Raw genomic sequence first — 23,020 nt, forward strand, 5'->3', positions numbered from 1 at the left:
CAGACAAATGGATTAGGAAGATGTGATATACATTATTTATACAATGGTATATTACACAGCCATGAAAGGATGAGATTTTGCCATTTGCAACAACATGGATGGACCTAGAGGGTATCATGCTAAGCAGATAAGTCAGACTCAGATACCATATGATTTCACTCATATGTGGAATCCAAAAAACAAAACAAACGATTAAGTAAACAAAAAGCAGAATCAGATCTGTAAATACAGAGAACAAGCTGATGGTTGCCAGAGGGGAGGGGTTGGGAATGGGCAGACGGATGAAAGAGTGAAATGGTGAAGGGGAGTGGAAGGTACAGGTTCCAGTTATGGAATGAATAAGTCACGGGAATAAAAGTCACAGCATAGAGAATATAGGCAACGATACTGTAATAGTGTTGTATGGGGACACTTGTGGTGAGCACACCATACTTAACCTGTAGAGAAGTTGGATTACTGTGTTGTACATATAAACTAATATAACATTGCCTGTCATCATACTAAAAAACAACTCTTCCCTTAGTCCTTTATCCCTCCAGTTGTCATCTCTTTTTTTGTTTCTTTACCAAGGAAAATCTATCAGGAGCATTTTGAATATAGGTTGTCTTGAGTTCCTCATCTTCCATTCCCTCAACCAACCACAGTTGGGTTTCTGACTCAGCCGCCATATTCCTTGACATGATCACCTCCACAAGGACGCATCCTACAGTCACATCTCCACCCTCCTTTTACATGACTTTTTCATGAGCAGTCAACAACCTATGACTCTGGACATCTCCCTCCTCCTCCGCTTTTTAAAAAAATATTTTCTTTCAAGTAGTTCTGTGATACTATCAGAAGTTTGGGCTTTTCTCTCACCTCACCAGGCTAGTCTTTCCCAATCTCATTTGCTTGTCTCACAGTGTTGCTGGCAGCATTCTCCATGTTTTCCTAAGGAATTCGGTGTGGTCTAAAGCTTTGAATATCATCTATATTCTGATGAATTCTAAGTTTCTATTTCAGACCTGATCTCTGGTCTGGAGTCTAGACTCATCAGTCAAACTGCCGTTGTGATATTTTCTCTTAATCCCATGCTATCATTTCCCACTATATCACCTAAAGGTATGAAAAACACTGAGGGCTCAAGCCGAGAACCCAGGTATCATACTTGCTCTTTCTTTACCTGTCACCATCACATCTATTCATCATTGAAGTCTGTTAGATCCACCCCCAAAATATAGATGGTCATATTTTCTGAAAATAGCAACTGTTTTGTTTCTTCCTTTGCATTTTGTCTATTTTTCTTGTCCTCATGCATTACTTAGGATCTCCAGGGATATGCTGAAGGTATATCCCTTTTCATTCTTCTCATGTTTTTTTTTTTTTTTTTTGAGAGAGAGAGAGTGAGAGAGCATGAGCGAGTGGGGGAGGGGCAGAGAGAGAGGGAGACACAGACTCTGAATCAGGCTCCAGGCTCTGAGCTGTCAGCGCAGAGCCCTACACGGGGCTTGAACCCACGAACCATGAGAACATGACCTGAGCCGAAGTCAGATACTTAACTGACTGAGCCACCCAGGCCCCCCCCACTTTTTTTTTTTTTTGAGAGAGAGTAAGCAAGTGCACGAAGGGGAAAAGGGCAGTGAGGGAGGGGGAGAGAGAGAGAGAGGGAGGGAGAAAGGGAGAGAGAGAGAACCCTAAGCAGGCTCCACACTCAGTACAGAGCCCCAATGCGGGGCTCTATCTCATGACCGTGAGATCATGACCTGAGCCAAAATCAAGAGTCAGATGCTCATCTGACTGAGCCACCCAGGTGCTCCTCTTCTCATGTTCTTGAATTTAATGTGAATCTTTCTAACTTTTTACTTCTGAGTATAATGCTTTGCCAGAGGTTTCTGGTAGATATACTATTCGTTATATTCTTTCTTTCTTTCTACCTTACTGTGCTGCAGATGTTTAATCCTGCCTGGGCTTGGATTTTTCAAACTATTTTCTGTTATGGTCATGAAGTGTTTCTCTTATAATCTGTGAAGTCAGTGAACACATTAGTTATACTAGAATTGCACCATCCTGCATTCTTGAGATTTATCTGTCCCCCCAGTCTACTCCCTCTGGACGTGGAGAGTCCCCACGGCCACTCCTGCTCTGTTAAGCCCTGTGCACCAGGCAGGTTCTTGATTTTCTTTTACCGTGTAATACCATCTTCCTGGATCTTTTAGGGGAGCCAGGCTTCCAGCTTTCCAATGCTGTATTAGAGTTATAGAAGAGATCTGGTCTTTCTAGTAAGTTAGGACCCCGGTTTTGGAGAGGCTGGAGCCTGTGCTTAGTGTGCCATCTTGAGGACAGACAGGAAAGGACTGGAATTACTGTGGTTCATGATGTAAAGAGACTTGGGAATCATCCTGATTTAGAAGAATGCCTTTGATCCAGAATTTAATGACATATATAGCAGGACCAAAGGAGGTGACAATTCAGAAAAAAGAAAAGCCTCTCCTAAATTAATGCTGGTTGAAGATCAAGTGAGGAGACAAAAGAAACCTGTGTGGGAAGAATTAAAGACAGAGACCGTAAAAATGTCAAGGCCTAAGGAATTTAAAAACTGATTATTTCCAGGGCACCAGGGTGGCTCAGTCGGTCAAGTGTGTGACTCTTGATTTCCGCTCAGGGCATGATCTCACAGTTCAGTGAGTTTGAAAGTATGGAGCCTGTTTGAGATTCTCTCTCTCCATCTCTCTCTGCCCCTCCCCTGCTCATGCTCTCTCTCAAATAAATAAACTTAAAAAAAAAATAAAAACCTGTTTATCTCCCTTGAAAGTTTCCATCACCATCTCCTACAAAATTTTTACTGGAAACATTCCCATCAGTACTGAATTTTGAATATATAAAAGGGGGTGGGGGAGGAAACCAGTGGAAAGTTAACCTCTCGCCCAGTCTGGCCACCAATGTGACCAAAATTTATGTAGCCAGTAATGAGGTAGAAAAAAATGGAGAAAAGACTAAAGTCATATTGCAGCTTCTTTCTGGAATAATGTCTTTGGATTTCAGTAAATATCAGAGGCCCGTATAGGATATTTAGCTGGGGCAGGAGTTGGGAAACTCAGTCTTTTTTGTCTTTATCTAGTCCACAAATACCGTTTGGTGTGCCAGGCCTTGTGCTATGTTTTGGGGGTAAAGCTCTGAGAAATGCAGACATCAGCCCCACCTTCGTGCCATGTATAGTCCAGTTAGGGAAGAGAACATCGCCCAAACATTATTGCAAATATGATGAGAAGCAGGGAAGGAATCACGGGGTATGACCGCAGGTAACAGTGTGCATAGTCAGGACACAGCCAGGGGTAGAGTTTCCTGTAAGAAAGGGTCTTTAAATTGAGACCTGCAAGAGGAGACAGAACTATTGGTCAGCCCTTCTGACCAGACTCCTGTCTTTCCAAAGCTGGAAAAAAAAAACCCATATTCTTTGCCTGTCCGAAGAATCTCTCTATCCAAGGGTACCTTTAAGATCAAGAATGTGTGGTTTCAGAATCATGGACTTCTAGAGGTGGAGTCCTCGGCGATCATGGAAAACTGGCTTGTGTTGTGCTCGAGTTCATCCACTGTGAGTAGAGGGAAGAGATGTGACACCAGCGTGGATCCTCAGGGAGAAAAGACAAGAGTCACACTGCTCTAACAGCAAACTGGAGGAAAGGGAAAGTATTTCAGTTGGGCTTTTCTGATGACAGGTGATTGGAACTCAAATGCGTAGAAGCAAAAGGAAGCAGTTTATTGGTTTAGGGAACAGTAGGGGAGTTTCTGTGGAACTTGAAGGCACTACGAGCCCTAGACTGTTGAGCAGGGTCCTTAGGGACCTTGGAGAAGGACAGCCTTACGACAAGTGAAAGTAGAATGATTCGACCAGCATCGTTGTCATTTTTCATTATTGCTCAGCTGTGATCCCAGTCTGTGTCACTAGGAGATATCTCATCCTAATTATAACTGGGCATTCATTGAACGTCCACAGGGCACCAGGCACGGTGCTAAACACCAGATCACAGAGATGGAAAGGAAGACTCTGTTCTGCCTGATAAGAGAGACACCTGCTTAAAGTAACTGACAACATGGTGTCATTAGGACACAGAAGTAATATGGGGCAACAAGCAAATAATATCTAAAAGGAGCACATTCGGGGAAGGCTTCTTGGAGAAGGCGACAAATGAACTCCTCCTGAAGGATGAACAGGAGTTTTCCTGGTGTATAAAGAAGGCAACACTATTTCAAGGAGAAGGAGCACTGTATGTAAATGCGCAGATATGCAAACCACGGAGATGTGTTCTGAAGATGAGAAGCAATTTGGATTTGCCAGAGAATGAGTCAGAGGGTGGGAGCTGGAACTGGAGGAAGGGGAAGGGGTAGGGTAGAGCCAGAAAATGAAGAGTCTGGCATTCTCCCTGAAGACAACCGGGAGTCCCTGAGGGCCTTTTAGCTGAAAGGTGTGGTTTGTTTGGCAGTGCTTTGGAAGACGAGTCAGTTGGAATCATGCCTAGAAGTGGGGAGCCCAGTAAAGAGGTTAATGGAGTAGTTTGGATGAGAGATGCTGGGGACTGGAATTTTGACCTTGGTGGTGGGAATGCAAGGTAAGGAGTCAGAGAGGTGGAGCCCAGGGCCATGGAAGTCTAGGCAGAGGGCAGTGCAGCAAGTCCGTCCCCAGAGGCTTGGAATTGAACTTGCCTGTCAAGCTTCTGGCTGGGACTGGGACTCTCCTGCAGAAGCTCTGACAGATTCATCACCGCCAGGGGAGATGGTATAGTCTGAAGTCACCTTGCTGCCTGAAGTAATCTCAGACTCTTTGAAATTGTGAAGGCAGTGAAAATCCAGAGACATTGTGCTGTCAGGCCAAAAGCACGGGGATCAGGAGTCAGAACACTAAACTTGAGTAGGTGTGACCCTTCCTGGTCAGTTAAAAGATTGATGGAAAACTGCTTATGCGGTTAACCTTCAGTTCCTGCACCTGCAAAATGAGGGTTGTATTTTCCTCACCTGGTAAGGATTGCATGGCAAAATGGAAAGGAAGGTATTCAAAATGCTGTAAAACACTGTGCACATATTAGCTATTTTATAGGGAAACCAGAATTTGGGATTTGAGTAAGAAGATACCATTTTGAGAAACTTGCTACCAGGTCACTGTCCCCAAAATATGCCCTTGTAATGCATTGTTACAAGCAAGTGAAGTCGTCATCTCTGAGCTATAAGGATAACTCAGGAGAAACCATTGATCTTGTATTTGGCAAAGCTGAGTGTCTATCTCAAGGTTGTTCAGACAGAGTTGTGTTATTATGGTATATTTGCACAATGACTCCACGTACTTTCATTTGTTTCCACAAAGTTTGGAGGCAGAGGAGAGGACGTGTATCGTTATTCATTCTAGACACCTAAAATCTGAGCCACAGAAAGACACCACCATACAGCTCAGTGTCCCTCATCCAGGGGAGGTGGTGTGCCCATGGCTGCTGTGGATGAAGAAGGAGCAACGAGTCATGGGGCTTCTGGGGTCACAAAGATGTTATACAACTTGAGGGGAGGCCTGGTGGTCCCCATCCCCCCCATTTCTGCTTAGTACCTAAAGATATGTTTCCAGAGCTTTCCATATGTTCCAGTCATGCAGGGGTCTCCCTTATCCATACACATGTTGATCCTCAGCTGCCGACTTAGTTCTCAGAGCAGAGTGGGCCTGAGCTGGGGATGTCCAGGACCATCTCATGCACATAGACTGACCAGAGGTTGCACACGGCCTCACTGCTGGTTGTGGCCCGGCTTGTGGAAAGGAACCCAAATGCCTTTGGACCTTATGATCACCTGACCTGGGAACATAGGCACTGACTGCACATGGCACATGATGCGGTATCCCGAATGCAATAGGAAGGAAGAGATGACGTGATGTCCAATATTCTTTATAGAGTACATCTCCCCCCACCATCCCAGGAGACCTAAAACATTTTGAGTAATCTCAGATTAATCAGAGAAACATTTGACTCTATCTCCTTGTCCAAGCTTATTTGCAACCTGATTGGTCTCCTTCTAGGTTCCTTAGAGTTTGATCCTCCCATCCTCCCTTGACCCTGAAGGGTATACAAAAGAAAGAATTGGGGTACAAAGAAAATCAGAAACAGGAAACTTCTCTCATGTGCTTTGGGTGCCTGGAGGCTCCAATTTAAACACGTTCGTTTATGTCTTTCATCAGCACAAGAACCTAGTAGCTACATCCTCTCATTGTTACCGTTAGCCCTAGGCACACAACTCCAGTTCCAATACACAAGGAAGGAAGCTCAGTAACACCTCCCTCCTCCATGCCCAGGACAGTCACATTCCAGAAACAGTCAGAGAAGCTCACCTGATCATCTTGTGCCTACAGCTCAGGTCTAGTGTGAGGGAGAAGAGTCATTTGTGTAGAAGTGGAGAGTGGGTGGTCTGGAGATGCTATATATAAGGAAGAAGGTATGATTACCTTCACAATATCCTTCTTTCTGCCTCCTTTTGGGAGAGTGATGCTTAGCTGGATGACTTCCCTGAACACCTGAGCAACACTCAAGTGATGCTTCTTGCAAACAAGCCCCTGGTCACTTCTCTCTGGATCTGAGTCTATAACTGAGAGGATTTAGGTTGAGACTGTCCCAGTCTCCTCAAGTATTCTCCACTCATCACTGTCACACTCTGCACGGAGGTGTTTCCCTGTGGTGAGCAGAGGGGTCTCTGCAAAACTATTGTTACCTTTAGTGAAAAACATGACCCAAGAGGACAGGAACCGGTAACAGGCTGAGGGAAACAAAAGGAGTAAAAGCAGAGGTCAGTGACTACTCGGGGATGTCCCATTAGAGAGCCTCCGTAGAGTGTGAGTTTTCATCTTTGCTCTTTGATCTTGGGTTAGGAGATTGGAACACCACTACCGACCATATGGGGCCAGACTGGACATTCTGTGTTGGGCAGCTTCTCTCTGGTGAGAGTCAAGGCAGTCAGTGTACCCTGATGCAGGGCCAGTCAGGTGCTGCTGTGAGGCCTCACAAGATGCCTGGGCTCAGTGCCGTTGATTTGGAAAGAGCCAGAGTGCTGAAAGCTGATTCACTAAGAGCTAATGTTTGAAGTGTACATTCTTCACTGCAACCCAGGGTGGCTAGTGATGAGTTTGCTGAATTTATTTGTTCCTTGTAGCTATTTGTATAGGGTACAGCACTTTGTACCAGATGGGGGTCAGTTTTAATAGATTATGAAGAAATCTGCCTAATTAAGGTTTGGTTAGTTTTTATTTTAGTTTATGACAGTGTCTGAAAGAATTTTCATGTGTTCTTTTTGCCAAAACTTTGCTACTGGTTGCAGAGGGAGATGGCAGAGAGAATGAATTGTCTGCTTCGGAAAGATGGAATGAAAAGTGATCATTGAAAAATATACATTCTTAAACTTTAGTATAAGAAAGACTGAAAATAAATTGAACTAAACATCTATTTAAGAAGTTAGAAAGTGATAGCAAAACAATGCCTCCGCCAAGAAGCAGAAAAAAGGAAATAATGAAGCTAAGAATAGACATTATTTAAAAAGAAAAAAAGTGTAAATAGCCAAACTCAAAAGTCTGAAAAGATGAGTCTCCTATGACACTGGTCAAAGACGAAAGAGGTGAGAGAAACACAAATAATAACATCAGAAATGAAAAGGGAAAAAAAAAGGACAGACGATGTAGAGATTGAATAATCACACAAGGATGTTCTAAAAACCTTGAAGCCAACACATTGGAAAAATTAGATACACAAATTATTGAAAAGCATCACTTTCAAATCTGAATCGAGAAGGAAGTTAATAATTCTGTAACCATCAAGGAAATTTTATCAGTAGGTAAAAATTTCTTATAAATAAAATGCCAGACACAGTGTCCAGTGAGTTCTTTCAAAAAATAATTTTAATCTTATGAAATCTTTCCAACGAGAGCAAAAGAAGGAAATGTTCAATACCTAACTTTGTGAAGAAGGATGTAACTTTGATATGAAAACTTGGCAAACACGTGTAAAAAGGAGAATTGTAGTCTAATCTAACCTGTAAATGTAGATGTGGGAATCCTAAGAACAGTATTATACTTACAAATAATAACTTATATGTCTCATAATGCACGTGACTAGTTATGTTGATCCCAGGACGCCATATTGGTTTAAACATGAGAAATTCAATTCATGAACCCACCTATGTTTACAGGCAAGAAAAGAAAAAGTGTGCAACCATTTGAGCAGTTGAAGAAATACTTTTTATGAAACTCAAAGTTTATCTAGTAAAATCTCTTAGAAAATAAAGAATAAAAACGAACTTTCCCAAACTGATCATGGATATGTATAAAACCTATTGTTAGACATTAGTTACATGATGAAATATTCAAACATTTCCCTTTGAGATCAGAATAAGATAAGGATGTGCACTGGTACCATTTTTATTCAACATTAAAAGTCCTTGCCAGCATAGAATGCTAAAGTGAAAATACACAAATAATAAAGAAATGAGTAAATGTTAAGAAGGACTGGAAATAAATTTTTAAAACTTTTGTACTTACAAGTGATGTGAGTGTGTAGGTGGAAAATATTTAAAGATTCCCAAAGTTTGGGGCACCTGGGTGGCTCAGTTGGTTGAGTGTCTGACTCTTGATTTCGGCTCAGGTCATGGTCTCCAAGGTTTGTGGGATTAAGCCCCATGTTGGGCTCTGCCTGACAGTGTGGAGCCTGCTTGGGATTCTCTCTCTCTCTCGCTCTCGCTCTCGCTCTCGCTCTCACTCCCTCTCCCCCCTTCCCTCCCTCAAAATAAATGAATAAACATAATTTTTTTTAATTCTCATAGTTTGAAAGCTATGGGGTTTATCAGTATTGCTGGAGTTAACATACAAATATTGTTATTTGATATTGCTAAAGATAACATACAAACATTAATTGCATTCCTATATACTATCAATATTCCAGGTGTGAAATGAATATTTTATTCGTTTGGAATAATGGGAAAATCCACTTGCATTAAAAAATATGGAGTCAAGAATGAAGTAACATATCTAGAAACTGTTCCACAACTTTGTGGGAAAACTAGGAAAGTAAACAGGGGCACCTGGGTAGCTCAGTCAGTTAAGCATCCAACTCCTGATTTTGGCTCAAGTTATGATCTCATGATTCGTGAGATAGAGCCGCAAGTCTGGCTGTGTGCTGACAACACAGAGCCTGCTTGGGATTCTCTCTCTCTCTCTCTCTCTCTCTCTTGCTCACTCTCTCTCTCTCTCTTCCTGTTTCTCTGCCCCTCCCCTGCTTGTGCTCCCTCTCCCTCTCTCTCTCAAAATAAATAAATGATAAAAAGAAAAAAAGAAATGTGGACAGAGAATCATTGGGGGGTACCTAAAGAGGTGCAGAGGTAAAATATGATCATAAACTGAAAAACTAATTTCTTAAAAGATATAAATTCCCCATAAACTGATCTATACTTAAAAAAGAAATCACTTAGAATCAAAATGTAGCAGGGTTTGTGGTGGTGATTGTTGTTTGCTTATTTGTTTTGGTGGAACACAATGAGCTGATTTTAAAATTTAAATATAAGCAACAAAGAGCCAAGAACAGTTGAGTGTTCTGGAAGAAAAATAAAGAAAAACAAGTATAAAAATCTTACACTATTGAACCATTGGCACAGAGATAGAAAAATAAATCAATAGAAAAAAACAGAGCGCTTCCAAAAGACACACATATATACGGGCAGTTGGCCCTGCCGATGAGGGGAAGGAGTAGACTTTTCAATAAACAGTGTTACGATAACTGGGAAGCCATATTTTTAGACACTGAAATTGTATTCCTACTTCACATGACACAAAAAACTTATTTAAAGATCTTCGCTTGAAAGGAAAATTGCAAAACTCTTGGAAGATAGTATAGAAAAGTATCTTCTTGTAATTTGGGTAAACAAAGTAATTTTTAATCAAGATGCAATTAGCATTACCCATAAGGAAAAGATTAAAAACTTGGACTTGTAATGTTTATCAGGAGAAGTATTGTTTCTCAAATGATACAAGAAAAAGAAAGAAAGGGCAACCCAGAGTGGGAGAAGCTATCAGAAAACATGTAACCAACCACAGTTATATAAACAGAATAATCATGACATACAGAAAATCCAATAGAAAAATGCACCAAGAATAAAACAAAATCTAAATGTCAAGTTAATATATGCAAAGCTACCTAACCTCATTAGTAATCAGTACAGCATAAATTAAAACCACAATAATATACTATTCTGCACCCATCATTTTGGCCAAAAGGAAGAAAAAAAAGCCAATGATATTAAGTGTCCACAGGATCTGGAGCAATGGAATCTCCTCATATATTCAGAGTGGTCCAAATTTAACTTACTGTTGTCTACAGCTTGTTTTTATCTAGTAAGGTTGAGTTGTGCATAGTTTATTTATTTTTATTTTTTTTAATTTTTTTTTAATTCACATTCAAGTTAGTTAGCATATAGTGCGATGATGATTTCAGAAGTAGAATCCAGTGATTCATCCCCTACATATAACACCCAGTGCTAATCCCAAAAAGTGTCTTCCTTATTCCCCCTTGCCCATTTAGCTCATCCCCCATCCAAAACTCCTCCAGCAACCCTCAGTTTGTTCTCTATATTCAAGTCTCTTACGTTTTGTTCCCCTCCCTGTTTTTATATTATTTTTGCTTCTCTTCCTTTATGTTCATCTGTTTTGTATCTTAAATTCCACATATGAGTGAAGTCATATGATACTTGTCTTTCTCTGACTAATTTTGCTTAGCATAATACCCTCCAGTTCAATCCACGTTGTTGCAAATGGCAAGATTTAATTCCTTTTGATTGCCAAGTAATACTCCATTGTGTGTGTGTGTGTGTGTGTGTATACACACACACACACACACACACACACACACACACACACACCACATGTTCTTTATCCATTCATCCATTGATGGACATTTGGGCTCTTTCCTTACTTTGGCTATTGTTGATAGCACTGCTATAAACATTGGGGTGCATGTGCTCCTTCAAAACAGCATGCCTGTATCACTTGGATAAATACTTAGTAGTGCAGTTGCTGGGTTGTAGGGTAGTTCTATTTTTAGTTTTTTGAGGAACCTCCATACTGTTTTCCAGAGTGGCTGCACCAGCTTGCATTCCCACCAGCAATGCAAAAGAGATCCTCTTTCTCTGCATCCTCGCCAACATCTGTCGTTGCCTGAGTTGTTAATGTTAGCCATTCTGACAGGTGTCAGGTGGTATCTCATTGTGGTTTTGGTTTGTATTTCCCTGATGATGAGTGATGTTGAGCTTTTTAAAAAAATTTTTAAAAATTTTTTATTTTATTTTTTTTTATTGAGCATGTTTTCATGTGTCTGTTAGCCACCTGGATGTCTTCTTTGGAAAAGTATTCATGTCTTTTACCCATTTCTTCACTGGATTATTTGTTTTTTGGGTGTTGAGTTGGTAAGTTCTTTATAGATTTTGGATACTAACCCTTTATCTGATATGTCATTTGCGAATATCTTCTCCCATTCCGTTGGTTGCCTTTTAGTTTTGCTGATTGTTTCCTTTGCTTTTTATTTTGATGAGGTCCCAGTAGTTCATTTTTGCTTTTGTTTCCCTAGCCCCCGGAGACGTGTTGAGTAGGAAGTTGCTGTGGCTGAGATCAAAGAGGTTGTTGCCTGTTTTCTCCTCGAGGATTTTGATGGCTTCCTGTCTTACATTGAGGTCTTTCATCCATTTTGAGTTTATTTTTGTGTGTGGTGTAAGAAAGTGACCCAGGTTCATTCTTCTGCATGTCGTTGTCCAGTTTTCCCAGCACCACTTGCTGAAGAGACTGTCTTTGTTCCATTGGATATTCTTTCCTGCTTTGTCAAAGATTAGTTGGTCATATGTTTGTGGGTTCACTTCTGGGTTCTCTTTTCAGTTACAATCATCTCTATGTGTCTGTTCTTGTGGCAGTACCATACTGTCTTGATGATTATATCTTTGTAATACATCTTGAAGTCCGGGATTGTGATGCCTCCAGGCTTCGTGTTCTTTTTCAGGATTGCTTTGGCTATTCGGGGTCTTTTCTGGTTCCATACAAATTTTAGGATTGTTTGTTCTAGCTCTGTGAAGAATGCTGGTGTTATTTTGATAGGGATTGCATTGAATATGCAGATTGGTTTGGGTAGTATTGACATTTTAACAATATTTGTTCTTCCTATCGAGGAACACAGAATGGTTTTTCATTTCTTTGTGTCTTCTTTGATTTCTTTGATAAGCTTTCTATAGTTTTCAGTATATAGATTTTTCACCTCTTTGGTTAGGTTTATTCCTAGGTATTTTGTGGGTTTTGATGCAGTTGTAAATGGGATCAATTCTTGATTTCTCTTTCTGTTGCTTCATTATTGGTGGATAGAAATCTACCGATTTGTGTGCTTTGATTTGATATCCTGCAACTTGGCTGAATTCATGGATCAGTTCTAACAGTTTTTTGGTGGAATCTTTTGGGTTTTCCGTATAGAGTATCCTGTCATCTGCAAAGAGTGAAAGTTTGACTTCCTTCTTACTGATATGGATGCCTTTTATTCCTTTGTGTTGGCTGATTGCTGAGGCTAGGACTTCATACTATGTTGAATAACTGGATAGGGTGGACATCCCTGTCATGTTCCTGACCTTAGGGGGAAAGCTCTCAGTTTTTCCCCATTGAGGATGATATTAGTGGTGGGTATTTCAATTATAGCTTTTATGATCTTGAGGTATGATCCTTCTGTCCCTACTTTCTTGAGGGCTGTTATCAAGAAAGGATGCTGTATTTTGTCAACTGCTTTCTCTGCATCTATTGAGAGGATCATGTGGTTCTTGCCCTTTCTTTTATTGCTGTGATGTATCACATTGATTATTTTCAGATATTGAAGCAGCCCTGCATCCCAGGTATAAATCCTGCTTGGTCGTGGTGAATAATTTTTTTAATGTATTGTTGGATCTGGTTGACTAGTATCTTGTTGAGGATTTTTGCATCCGTGTTCATTAGGGAAACTCCTTTTTAGTGGGGTCTTTGGTTTTGGAATCAAGGTAATGCTGGCTTTGTAAGTGAGTTTGGAAGTTTTCCTTCCATTTATATTTTTTGGAATAGCTTCAAAAGAATTGGTGTTAACTCTTCTTTAAATGTTTGATAGAATTTCCCTGGAAAGCCATCCGGCCCTGAACTCTTGTTTTTTGGGAGAGTTTTGATTTCTAATTTGATTTTCTTACTGGTTATGGGTCTGTTCAAATTTTCTATTTCTTCTTGTTTCAGTTTTGGTAGTTAATCTGTTTCTAGGAATTTGTCCCTTTCTTCCAGATTGCCCATTTTATTTGCATATAATTGCTCATAGTATTCTGTTATTATTGTTTGTGTTTCTGCAGTATTGGTTGTGATCTCTCCTCTTTCATTCTTGATTTTGTTTATTTGGGTCCTTTCCTTTTTCTTTTTGCTCAAACTGGCTAGGGGTTTATCAATTTTGTTAATAATTTCAAAGAACCAGCTCCTGGTTTCATTGATCTGTTCTACTGTTTTTTGATTTTGGTATTATTGATTTCTACTCTAATCTTTATTATTTCCTGTCTTCTGGTTTGGGCTTTATTTGCTGTTCTTTTTCCAGCTATTTAAGGTGTGAGGTTAAGTTGTGTATCAGAGACCTTTCTTCCTTCTTTAGGAAACCCTGGATTGCTATATACTTCCCTCTTTTGACCACCTTTGCCCTGTCCCAGAGGTTTTTTGCTGTGGTGTTATCATTTTCATTGGCTTCCATGTAATTTTTAATTTCCTCTTTAATTTCTTGGTTTACCCATTCATTCTTTAGTAAGATGTTCTTTAGTCTCCAAGTATTTGTTGTCTTTCCAAATTTTTTCTTGTGGTTGATTTCGAGTTTCATAGCATTGTGGTTTGAAAATATGCATGGTATGATCTCTATCTTTTTGTACTTGTTGAGGGCTGATTTGTGTCCCAGTATGTGATCTGTTCTGGAGAATGTTCCATGTGCACTTGAGAAGAATGTGTATTATGATGTTTTGGTATGAAATGTTCTGAATATATCTGTTAAGTCCATCTGGTTCAGTGTGGCATTCAAAGCCATGGTTTCCTTGTTGATTTTCTGTTTAGATGATCTGTCCATTGCTGTAAGTGGGGTGTTGAAGGCTCCTACTATTATGGTATTATCAATGAGTTTCTATATGTTTGTGATTAATTGATTTATATATTTGGGTGCTTCCATATGGATGTTTACAATTGTTAGGTCCTCTTGGTGGATAAACCCCTTAATTATGGTATAATGCCCTTCTTTATCTCTTGTTACTATCTTTATTTTAAAATCTAGATTGTCTGATATAAGTATGGCTACTCTGGCTTTCTTTTGACATCCATTAGCATGATACATAGTTCTCCATCCCTTTACTTTCAATCTGAAGGTGTCTTTAGGTCTAAAATGGATCTTTTGTAAACAGCATGCAGATGGATCTTGTTTTCATATCCATTCTGTTACCCTGTGCCTTTTAATTAGAGCCTTTAGTCCATTGACATTTAGAGTGAGTACTGAAAGATAAGAATTTATTGCCATTGTGTTGCCAGTAGAGTTGGAGTTTCTGGTGGTGTTCTCTGGTCCTTTCTAGTCTTTGTTGATTTTGGTCTTTTTTGTTTTGTTTCATCTTTTCTCCCCTCAGCGTGTCCCCCTTAAAATTTCTTGCAGTGCTGGTTTAGTGGTCACAAACTCCTTTAGTTTTTGTTTGTCTGGGATACTGTTTATCTGTCCTTCTATTTTGAATGACAACCTTGCTGGATAAAGAATTCTTGGCTGCATATTTTTCCGATTCAGCACATTGAATATATCCTGCCACTCCTTTCTGGCCTGCCAAGTTTCTGTGTATTGGTCTACTGCGAACCTGATCCATCTTCCCTTATAGATTAAGGGCTTTTTTCCCTTGTTGCTTTCATGATTCTTTCCTTGTCTGTATATTTTGCGAATTGAACTATGATATGCCTTGTTGATAGTTGGTTTTTGTTGAATCTAATGGGAGTTCTCTGTGCTTCCTGGATTTTGATGTTTGTGTCTTTCCCCAGGTTAGGAAAATTTTCCACTATGATTTGCTCACAGAAACCTTCTACCCCTTTTTCTCTCTCTTCATCTTCTGGGAAGTGTATGATTTGGTTGTTATTCCTTTTTCATGGGTCACTGAGCTCTCTAATTCTTATATAGTGCTGTTTTGCCTTAGTTTACCTCTTTTTTTTTCTGCTACATGACTCTCCATAATTTGCCCTCTATATCACTGATTCGCTTCTCTGCTTCATCCATCCTTTCTGCTGTGGCATCCATTCAAGATTGCATCTCAGTTATAGCATTTTTAATTTTGTCTTGACTAGATTTTACTTCTTTTGCCTTCGCAGAAAGGGATTCTATGCTTTTTTCCACCCCTGCTAGTATTCTTATTATCATGATTCTAAATTCTTGTTCAGACATCTTGCTTATATCTGTGTTAAGTCCCTGACTGTCAATTCTTTCTGTTCTTTCTTTTGAGGTGAATTCCTTTGTTTCATCATTTTCAAGGAAGAAAAATAATTGATAAAAAATAAAAATCAAAAACACAAAAATCAGATAAAGGATGCTAGATCCTAGGTTTGTTTTGGTCTGGTTGTTGAAGGAAGCTTGGTAGAATAGAGGAAAAAAGGAAATAAAAGAAAAGGAAAAAAAAGGAAAATGTTTGAAAATTAAAAAAAAGTGAATACAATAAAATAGAATAAAATGAAATGATTAAAGTGAAATAGAGTAAAAAAGTTACAAAAAAGTAAAAAATATAGTAGAAAAAAATTAAGGAAAAATCTTTCTTATAAAAACAAAAATAAAAATAAAAATTTTCTCTTTCTGTATTCAAGAATAAGAAAAGAAAAAGAAAAAAAAAATGAATAGATGGACCAGCGAACAGAATGGAATACGATGGAAATTACATCCAGTTTCCCCTAGCAGTCAAACTATGAAGCACTTTATACTCCGTAAACTAAGCAGGTGGAGAGACTTACGTTCCTCTAGAGCATGGTTGACACAGTTGGATGGGGCTTGGTGTAACGACTCCATTCTCTACTAGATGGCACTGGTTAACTTACCTGGGGTGGATTGTTGTGGTATGTGTACGTTCATGCACAGGAGAGGGGAAAATGGCATCACCCAGCTACCCAGTCTCTGGTATCAGAACTTTGTGTTTTTGCCAACCAGCAGTCAAGCACCCCTCCATTGTCTTTGGCCTCCACCCACTCCCCACTTCTACCCTGTCTGCTACCAAGACATCAGCCTGCCAGGTGGCACCTCCCTCCCGAGTTTTATCTCAGATGGGGCTGTGTTGCCAAACCCCTCGCTTCTGAGGGCCCTGACCCTTTGACCCACTCCACCCCTCTGGGGGAGGGTTTCACCAAGCAATGGCTGGGTGCTGGCCCACTTCCAGGAATGCTCACGTGACCGCTCTGATGCAGATGCTCAGAGACTGTAGCTGGGGGCCAGCCCGCCCCAGAAAAAGTCTGTGTGATTGTGTAGCAGCAGCGTTTCAAGGATTATGGTAAATCACAGCACACATCTGGCACCTTGTTCTTGTCTCTTAACGCCCTTGTTCCAACACTAGCAAGTGTGGCTGTTCCCTGGGTCCACTGGGACCTTTGCCTGTGGGGAGGCTGCACAGCCTCTACCAAATGTCCTCTCAGCAAGAGAACTGCCTCTCCCCGTGTGGCCCAAGGACCCCTCAGACCTCGCTGTCTGCTCCTAGGGATTTGCCCTTCTCACCACAGCTCCACCAGGTGTCAAGGTACAGAGTCTCAGACTTTGCACTCCTCTGTTTACATAGAGTCTTGATGGTATCCAGACCCTCTCCTTTCTCTTTTCTCCCTTTCTTTTTAATTCCCTTATGGGTGCTTCCAGTCTTTCTCTTTCTCTCCAGCTGCTTTCAGGGGCAATGCATTTCCTGTACTCTCCCCTCTGTCTCTGTTCTCTCTCTGAAAGCAAAAACAGCTCCCTACCTTCCCTGGCTTCTCTCTCCCCAAGTTCACCTCTCTGTATCACGTATGAATTCTGTGGTTCAAGTCATGCAGATTGTTGAGTTAATCCTCAGATCAATTTTCTAGGTGTGCAGGTTGGTTTGATGTTGATCTAGCTGCATTTCAGGGACAAGAGACACAAAAAATTTCTATGCTTTTCTGCCATCTTGGTCCCCTCCAACAGTGTTCTTAAAAATACTCCCCCACCCCCAGTTTTAAAGTCTATGTTTTAAGAAATGAATTATGGCCAGTAAAGTTCAAAGTTCTGCCTGTTTCTGAGTTGTAACTTCTTCTTCCTTCAGATTGTCTGGCCTTTGCACAGATTCAGATGAATTTCCATGTTACCTTTTAATTTGATCTTTAAAAACTTTAAGACAATGTTCCAACACCTACTGCAGAATCTCCTTATTTCTGGAGGGGTCCAAGAGGATGGAATATTTTTGATAGAAAATCATAATACCCTAGTCATGTTAATTTAAATCACTTACTATGTTCAACTGAGAACTGCCTACACCAAGGAGTCTCGCTTCAAGTAAAGGCAAAGAAAAATAGGGTAGAATATCCCTCAACAATATCTGTTTTTCTTTTGTCTTTTAACAGCTGAATATAGGATGTGGATGTAATTAAAGGGATACATTGGCTTAAATCCTTTTAAGGGCAACCATGTATCACATTCATAAACCAGTTTCCTGCTACTATAGGAGTAGCTTGAGGTCCCAATAGAACACCCACTCTAATTAAGGTAACCACTGCATAATTCTGCTTAGAGTCTTAAATACTACGTGGACACACACACACACACACACACACACGCATTTAGTTGGCATAAACATGTGAGACTAAAACTTTACTCTTCAAAAAAAATTTTTTAATGTTTCTATTTATTTTTGAGAGAGAGTAAGAGAGAGAGAAAGAGTGAGTGAGGTGAGAGGCAGAGAGAGAAAGACACAGAATCCGAAGCAGGCTCTAGGCTCTGAGCTGTCAGCACAGAGCCTGATGCGGGGCTTGAACTCACGAACTGTGAGGTTCATGACCTGAGCTAAAGTTGTACATTTAACTGACTGAGTCACCCAGGTGCCTCTGAAATTTTACTCTTATCTGTATATTTGGCCAAGGTTTCAGATTGGTTTGTTCTCTATTACTTTGGATCCAGTATACCAGTTGTCCCATTCCCCAGGGCTTGACCACAGCCAGGTTATTGGAGATGATGCAGAAATTCTCTGTGTGTATTTAAGTCTGCAGTCTTTCAAGATCTTGGGGCCTGACATAGTTGCTGATTTCAGAGCCCTCATTTTCTAGTCCTGCAGCAGGGCCAGAGTCCTTGACAGGAAGTTTGAGAACAGAGGTCCAAAATGAGAAAAGACCCCTGAGGTCTGAGATACTGGTCTTCAGGGTAGTCACAATTCCCTGATCATGGGTCCCATTTGGTAAGGTGATCATTGACACAGGTATGGGTGAAATCCCTGGTAAATTGAATTTTATTTTATTTCCTAATATGTTTTTTACGTTTTTATTTTGGGCAGAGCTCTTACTAGCCTTAACCATCTCATGGCTGGTATCCTATCATTATTCAATTTTCGATAAGTAGTTTGTAACACTTGATGTCCTTCTGTGAGTAGATTTTTTTTTCTTACACCAAGTGCATAGTTCATGTGGTATAAACCAAGTGAAAGTTACACACTTAATAAGAGGTATCAACTAAAATTTCACATGTGTAATTAATAAAGGCAGTGATTCTATTGTATGCCAAGATTCTAAATCCACATTAACAATATTATTAGGTAAACAGTAGATGAATTTGTTTCTATTTGAGTAGAGCAAATTGATTTGGGAGATTGTTCATGGATAGTACAAGTGAAACTTGGCCTCTTCTGTGTATCTTTAGTGAAAGATCAAAAGCCACAGTGTCTTTGGTGAGATGTTTGCCTTTGTAATAAAGACAAGCTCTTTGAGACCTTAAAGAAAGATTTGGATGGTAGGTTTAAATTACCCCTTCAGGGAATTTGTGTATTTGTCCTCTTCTAAAAGTCATATTTCTTTGCTTTAAAAAATTCACTTAGAATATTTTTTAAGAAGTGAAGACCATACTGGTAGGGGGCCTGGGTGGCTCAGTTGGTTGAGCGTCCGACTTCGGCTCAGGTCATGATCTCGTAGTTCATGAATTCAAGCCCCGTGTCAGGCTCTGTGCTTGACAGCTCAGAGCCTGGAGCCTGCTTGGGATTCTGTGTCTCCCTCTCTCTGCTCCTTCCCCGCTCATGCTCTGTCTCTGTCTCTCAAAGATGAATAAATGTTAAAAAAAATTAAAAAAAAAAAGAAGTGAAGAGCATTTGACTAGCAATTTTATGGGAAGAGTCACGTGGATAAACTCGTAAACTAAAATGAAGGCACGGTCCGAGTTTGCCACTATGGGAACAATACTGTTGATAGCAAGGAGTTGTAATGTTTCTGAGTGGCCACAAGGAGGAGACAAAGAACAACATAGGTGGCCCCAGCATCTCCAATGCCTAAGTTCACTCAAGGTAGACATTACTTTAATTTCCTTTAGCAGGGCTTCTTATTTCATTTTAACAGTATTTGCTAGAGAAGTAGGAGATTTTATTGTTCTGTTCAGTGTGACCAACCATTAGTGCTTTAATGGTTTTGAAATTCATTGTCCATCCTAATAAGTCAGTGGCTATCTAGTGCTAAGGGAAGAAGATATAGGTAGAGTCCTTTTTATCACCTCAAAAACTGTAAAGCAGCCTTTACTACTTCCCTAAATTTCCCTAGGGTGATGTCTTTCCTTTGAAATTTGTCCAGTATTGTAGGAATTTGGGTATTTCAGATATTGGATCTAATAGGCTATAAGAACACATGTGGTTCCTTGTCCCATGCTCTGAGACACGAAGAATGGAAGTTGGGGTACCCTTAAGAATGAGCAAAGGACATGTGGATACAAGTCCTGTGTTTCAGACCAGCTTCTAGGACTCCACCAGGCTGTTATTTTAAAGCATCAGATCTTTAAAATCCTCCAGACTAGGTAGGCCAGGGTCATGGTATTAAAGGATGTGTACCTTAGATGAATGACCCTTATCATTAAGTAGTTTCTTTTGAGTAACTAGAAATAACGTTTTTTGGTTTTAGCAGTTTTGATATGGTCATTTTTGGTTCAATAACTACGCATGCAAGTTTTTTTTTTAACGTTTATTTATTTTTGACAGAGAGAGAAAGAGAGAGAGAGAGAGAGAGAGAGAGAGAGAGCGAGCATGAATGGCAGAGGGGCAGAGAGAGGGAGGCACAGAAGGCTCCAGGCTCAGAGCTGGCAGCACAGAACCTGATGCAGGGCTTGAACTCACAAACTGTGAGATCATAACCTGGCCTAAAGTCAGACGCTTAACCACCTGAGCCACGCAGGCGCCCCTATTCATGCAAGTTTCATGCAAGAGGAGCTGGAGGTTGTGGCAGGAAGCACGTGGTATGTTGGCTGAAGGTTTGGGCTCTGCAGTCCAACTTGGGCTTTACCACTTAGCTCTGTATTTCTACTTCCTTCTCTGCAAAATGGATATAGTAATAGTACTTACTCCGTAGGACTGTTGTGAACATAAAAAATAAAAGCACTTATAACAGTTCCTGGAAGACAGCATTTATTGATGTTGAGACCTATACTGACATCCTTGTGAGCAAATGTACTTGGATACAGAATACCCTGACATTGTAACAGTTAAAATTAATTGTGAACTCAGAAACAACCAGCAGAGCCATTTGTAAGAGGGAAGGACTCCAATTTCCACTACAGAGTGTGTGGGGGAAGAGTCAGGGTTTGTCTTTGTCTCTATGACAACCTCTTTTTTTTTTAATTTTATTTATTTTTTTAAATTTACATCCAAATTGGTTAGCATCTAGTGCAACAATGATTTCAGGAGTAGATTCCTTATTGCCCCTCACCCATTTAGCTCTTCCCCCCTCCTACAACCCCTCCAGTAACCCTGTTTGTTCTCCATATTTATCAGTCTCTTCTGTTTTGTCCCCCTCCCTGTTTTTATATTATTTTTGTTTCCCTTCCCTTATGTTAATCTATTTTTTTCTTAAAGTCCTCATATGAGTGAAGTCATATGATTTTTGTCTTTCTCTGACTAATTTCACTTAGCATAATACCCTCCAGTTCCATCCATATAGTTGCAAATGGCAAGATTTCATTATTTTGATTGCTGAGTGATACTCCATTGTATATATACACCACATCTTTATCCATTCATCCATTGATGGACATTTGGGCTCTTTCCTTACTTTGGCTATCGTTGATAGTGCTGCTGTAAACATGGGGGTGCATGTGTCCCTTCGAAACAGCACACCTGTATCCCATGGATAAATACTTAGTAGTGCAGTTGCTGGGTTGTAGGGTAGTTCTATTTTTAATTTTTTGAGGAACCTCCATACTGTTTTCCAGAGTGGCTGCACCAGCTTGCATTCCCACCAGCAATGCAAAAGAGATCCTCTTTCTCCACATCCTCGCCAACATCTGTCGTTGCCTGAGTTGTTAATGTTAGCCATTCTGACAGGTGTCAGGTGGTATCTCATTGTGGTTTTGGTTTGTATTTCCCTGATGATGAGTGATGTTGAGCTTTTTAAAAAAAATTTTAAAAATTTTTTATTTTATTTTTTTTTATTGAGCATGTTTTCATGTGTCTGTTAGCCACCTGGATGTCTTCTTTGGAAAAGTATTCATGTCTTTTACCCATTTCTTCACTGGATTATTTGTTTTTTGGGTGTTGAGTTGGTAAGTTCTTTATAGATTTTGGATACTAACCCTTTATCTGATATGTCATTTGCGAATATCTTCTCCCATTCCGTTGGTTGCCTTTTAGTTTTGCTGATTGTTTCCTTTGCTTTTTATTTTGATGAGGTCCCAGTAGTTCATTTTTGCTTTTGTTTCCCTAGCCCCCGGAGACGTGTTGAGTAGGAAGTTGCTGTGGCTGAGATCAAAGAGGTTGTTGCCTGTTTTCTCCTCGAGGATTTTGATGGCTTCCTGTCTTACATTGAGGTCTTTCATCCATTTTGAGTTTATTTTTGTGTGTGGTGTAAGAAAGTGACCCAGGTTCATTCTTCTGCATGTCGTTGTCCAGTTTTCCCAGCACCACTTGCTGAAGAGACTGTCTTTGTTCCATTGGATATTCTTTTCTGCTTTGTCAAAGATTAGCCATATGTTTGTGGGTCCATTTTTGGGTTCTCTATTCTGTTCCATTGATCTGAGTGTCTGTTCTTGTGACAGTACCATACTGTCTTGATGATTACAGCTTTGTAGTATAGGTTGAAGTCCAGGATTGTGATGCCTCCTGCTTTGGTTTTCTTTTTTAAAACTGCTTTGGCTATTCAGGGTCTTTTCTGGTTCCATACGAATTTTAGGATCATTTGTTCTAGCTCTGTGAATAATGCTGGTGTTACTTTGATAGGGATTGCATTGAATATGTAGATTGCTTTGGATAGTATCAACATTTTAACAATATTTGTTCTTTCTATCCAGGAGCATGGAATGTTTTTCCATTTTTTTGTGTCTTCTTCAATTTCTTTCATAAGCTTTCTGTAGTTTTCAGTGTATAGATTTTCCACCTCTTTGGTTAGATTTATTCCTAGGTATTTTATGGTTTTTGGTGCAGTTGTAAATGGGATAGATTCCTTGATTTCTCTTTCTGTTGCTTCATTGTTGGTGTTCTATGGCAGCCTCTTAAAGCTGGTATTATCCATCCATGCAGTCTTCCTTAACATCATCGATAAGAATACCAGTTCTGGAGTTGAATTTCCTGGGTTCAACTCCTTTCTCTACCTATATGGAAGCTAACTAGTCACATGCTGAGACAACCAGAAAATCAGGTACCAATACTTTTTGGAACTTAAATTTGATATTTAGTAAAAATTCAGTAGTTAACATGAAGTAAGTCAGAAGTTTGTTGAACTTCCATTTTCTAGGTAGATTTTTGTTTAAATTATAAATCTTTCATGGAGGAGTTTTTCACTGCTAGGGGT

The sequence above is a fragment of the Panthera leo genome, chromosome A2, assembly GCF_018350215.1.
Source record: "Panthera leo isolate Ple1 chromosome A2, P.leo_Ple1_pat1.1, whole genome shotgun sequence".
NCBI classification, from domain to species: Eukaryota; Metazoa; Chordata; class Mammalia; order Carnivora; family Felidae; genus Panthera; species Panthera leo.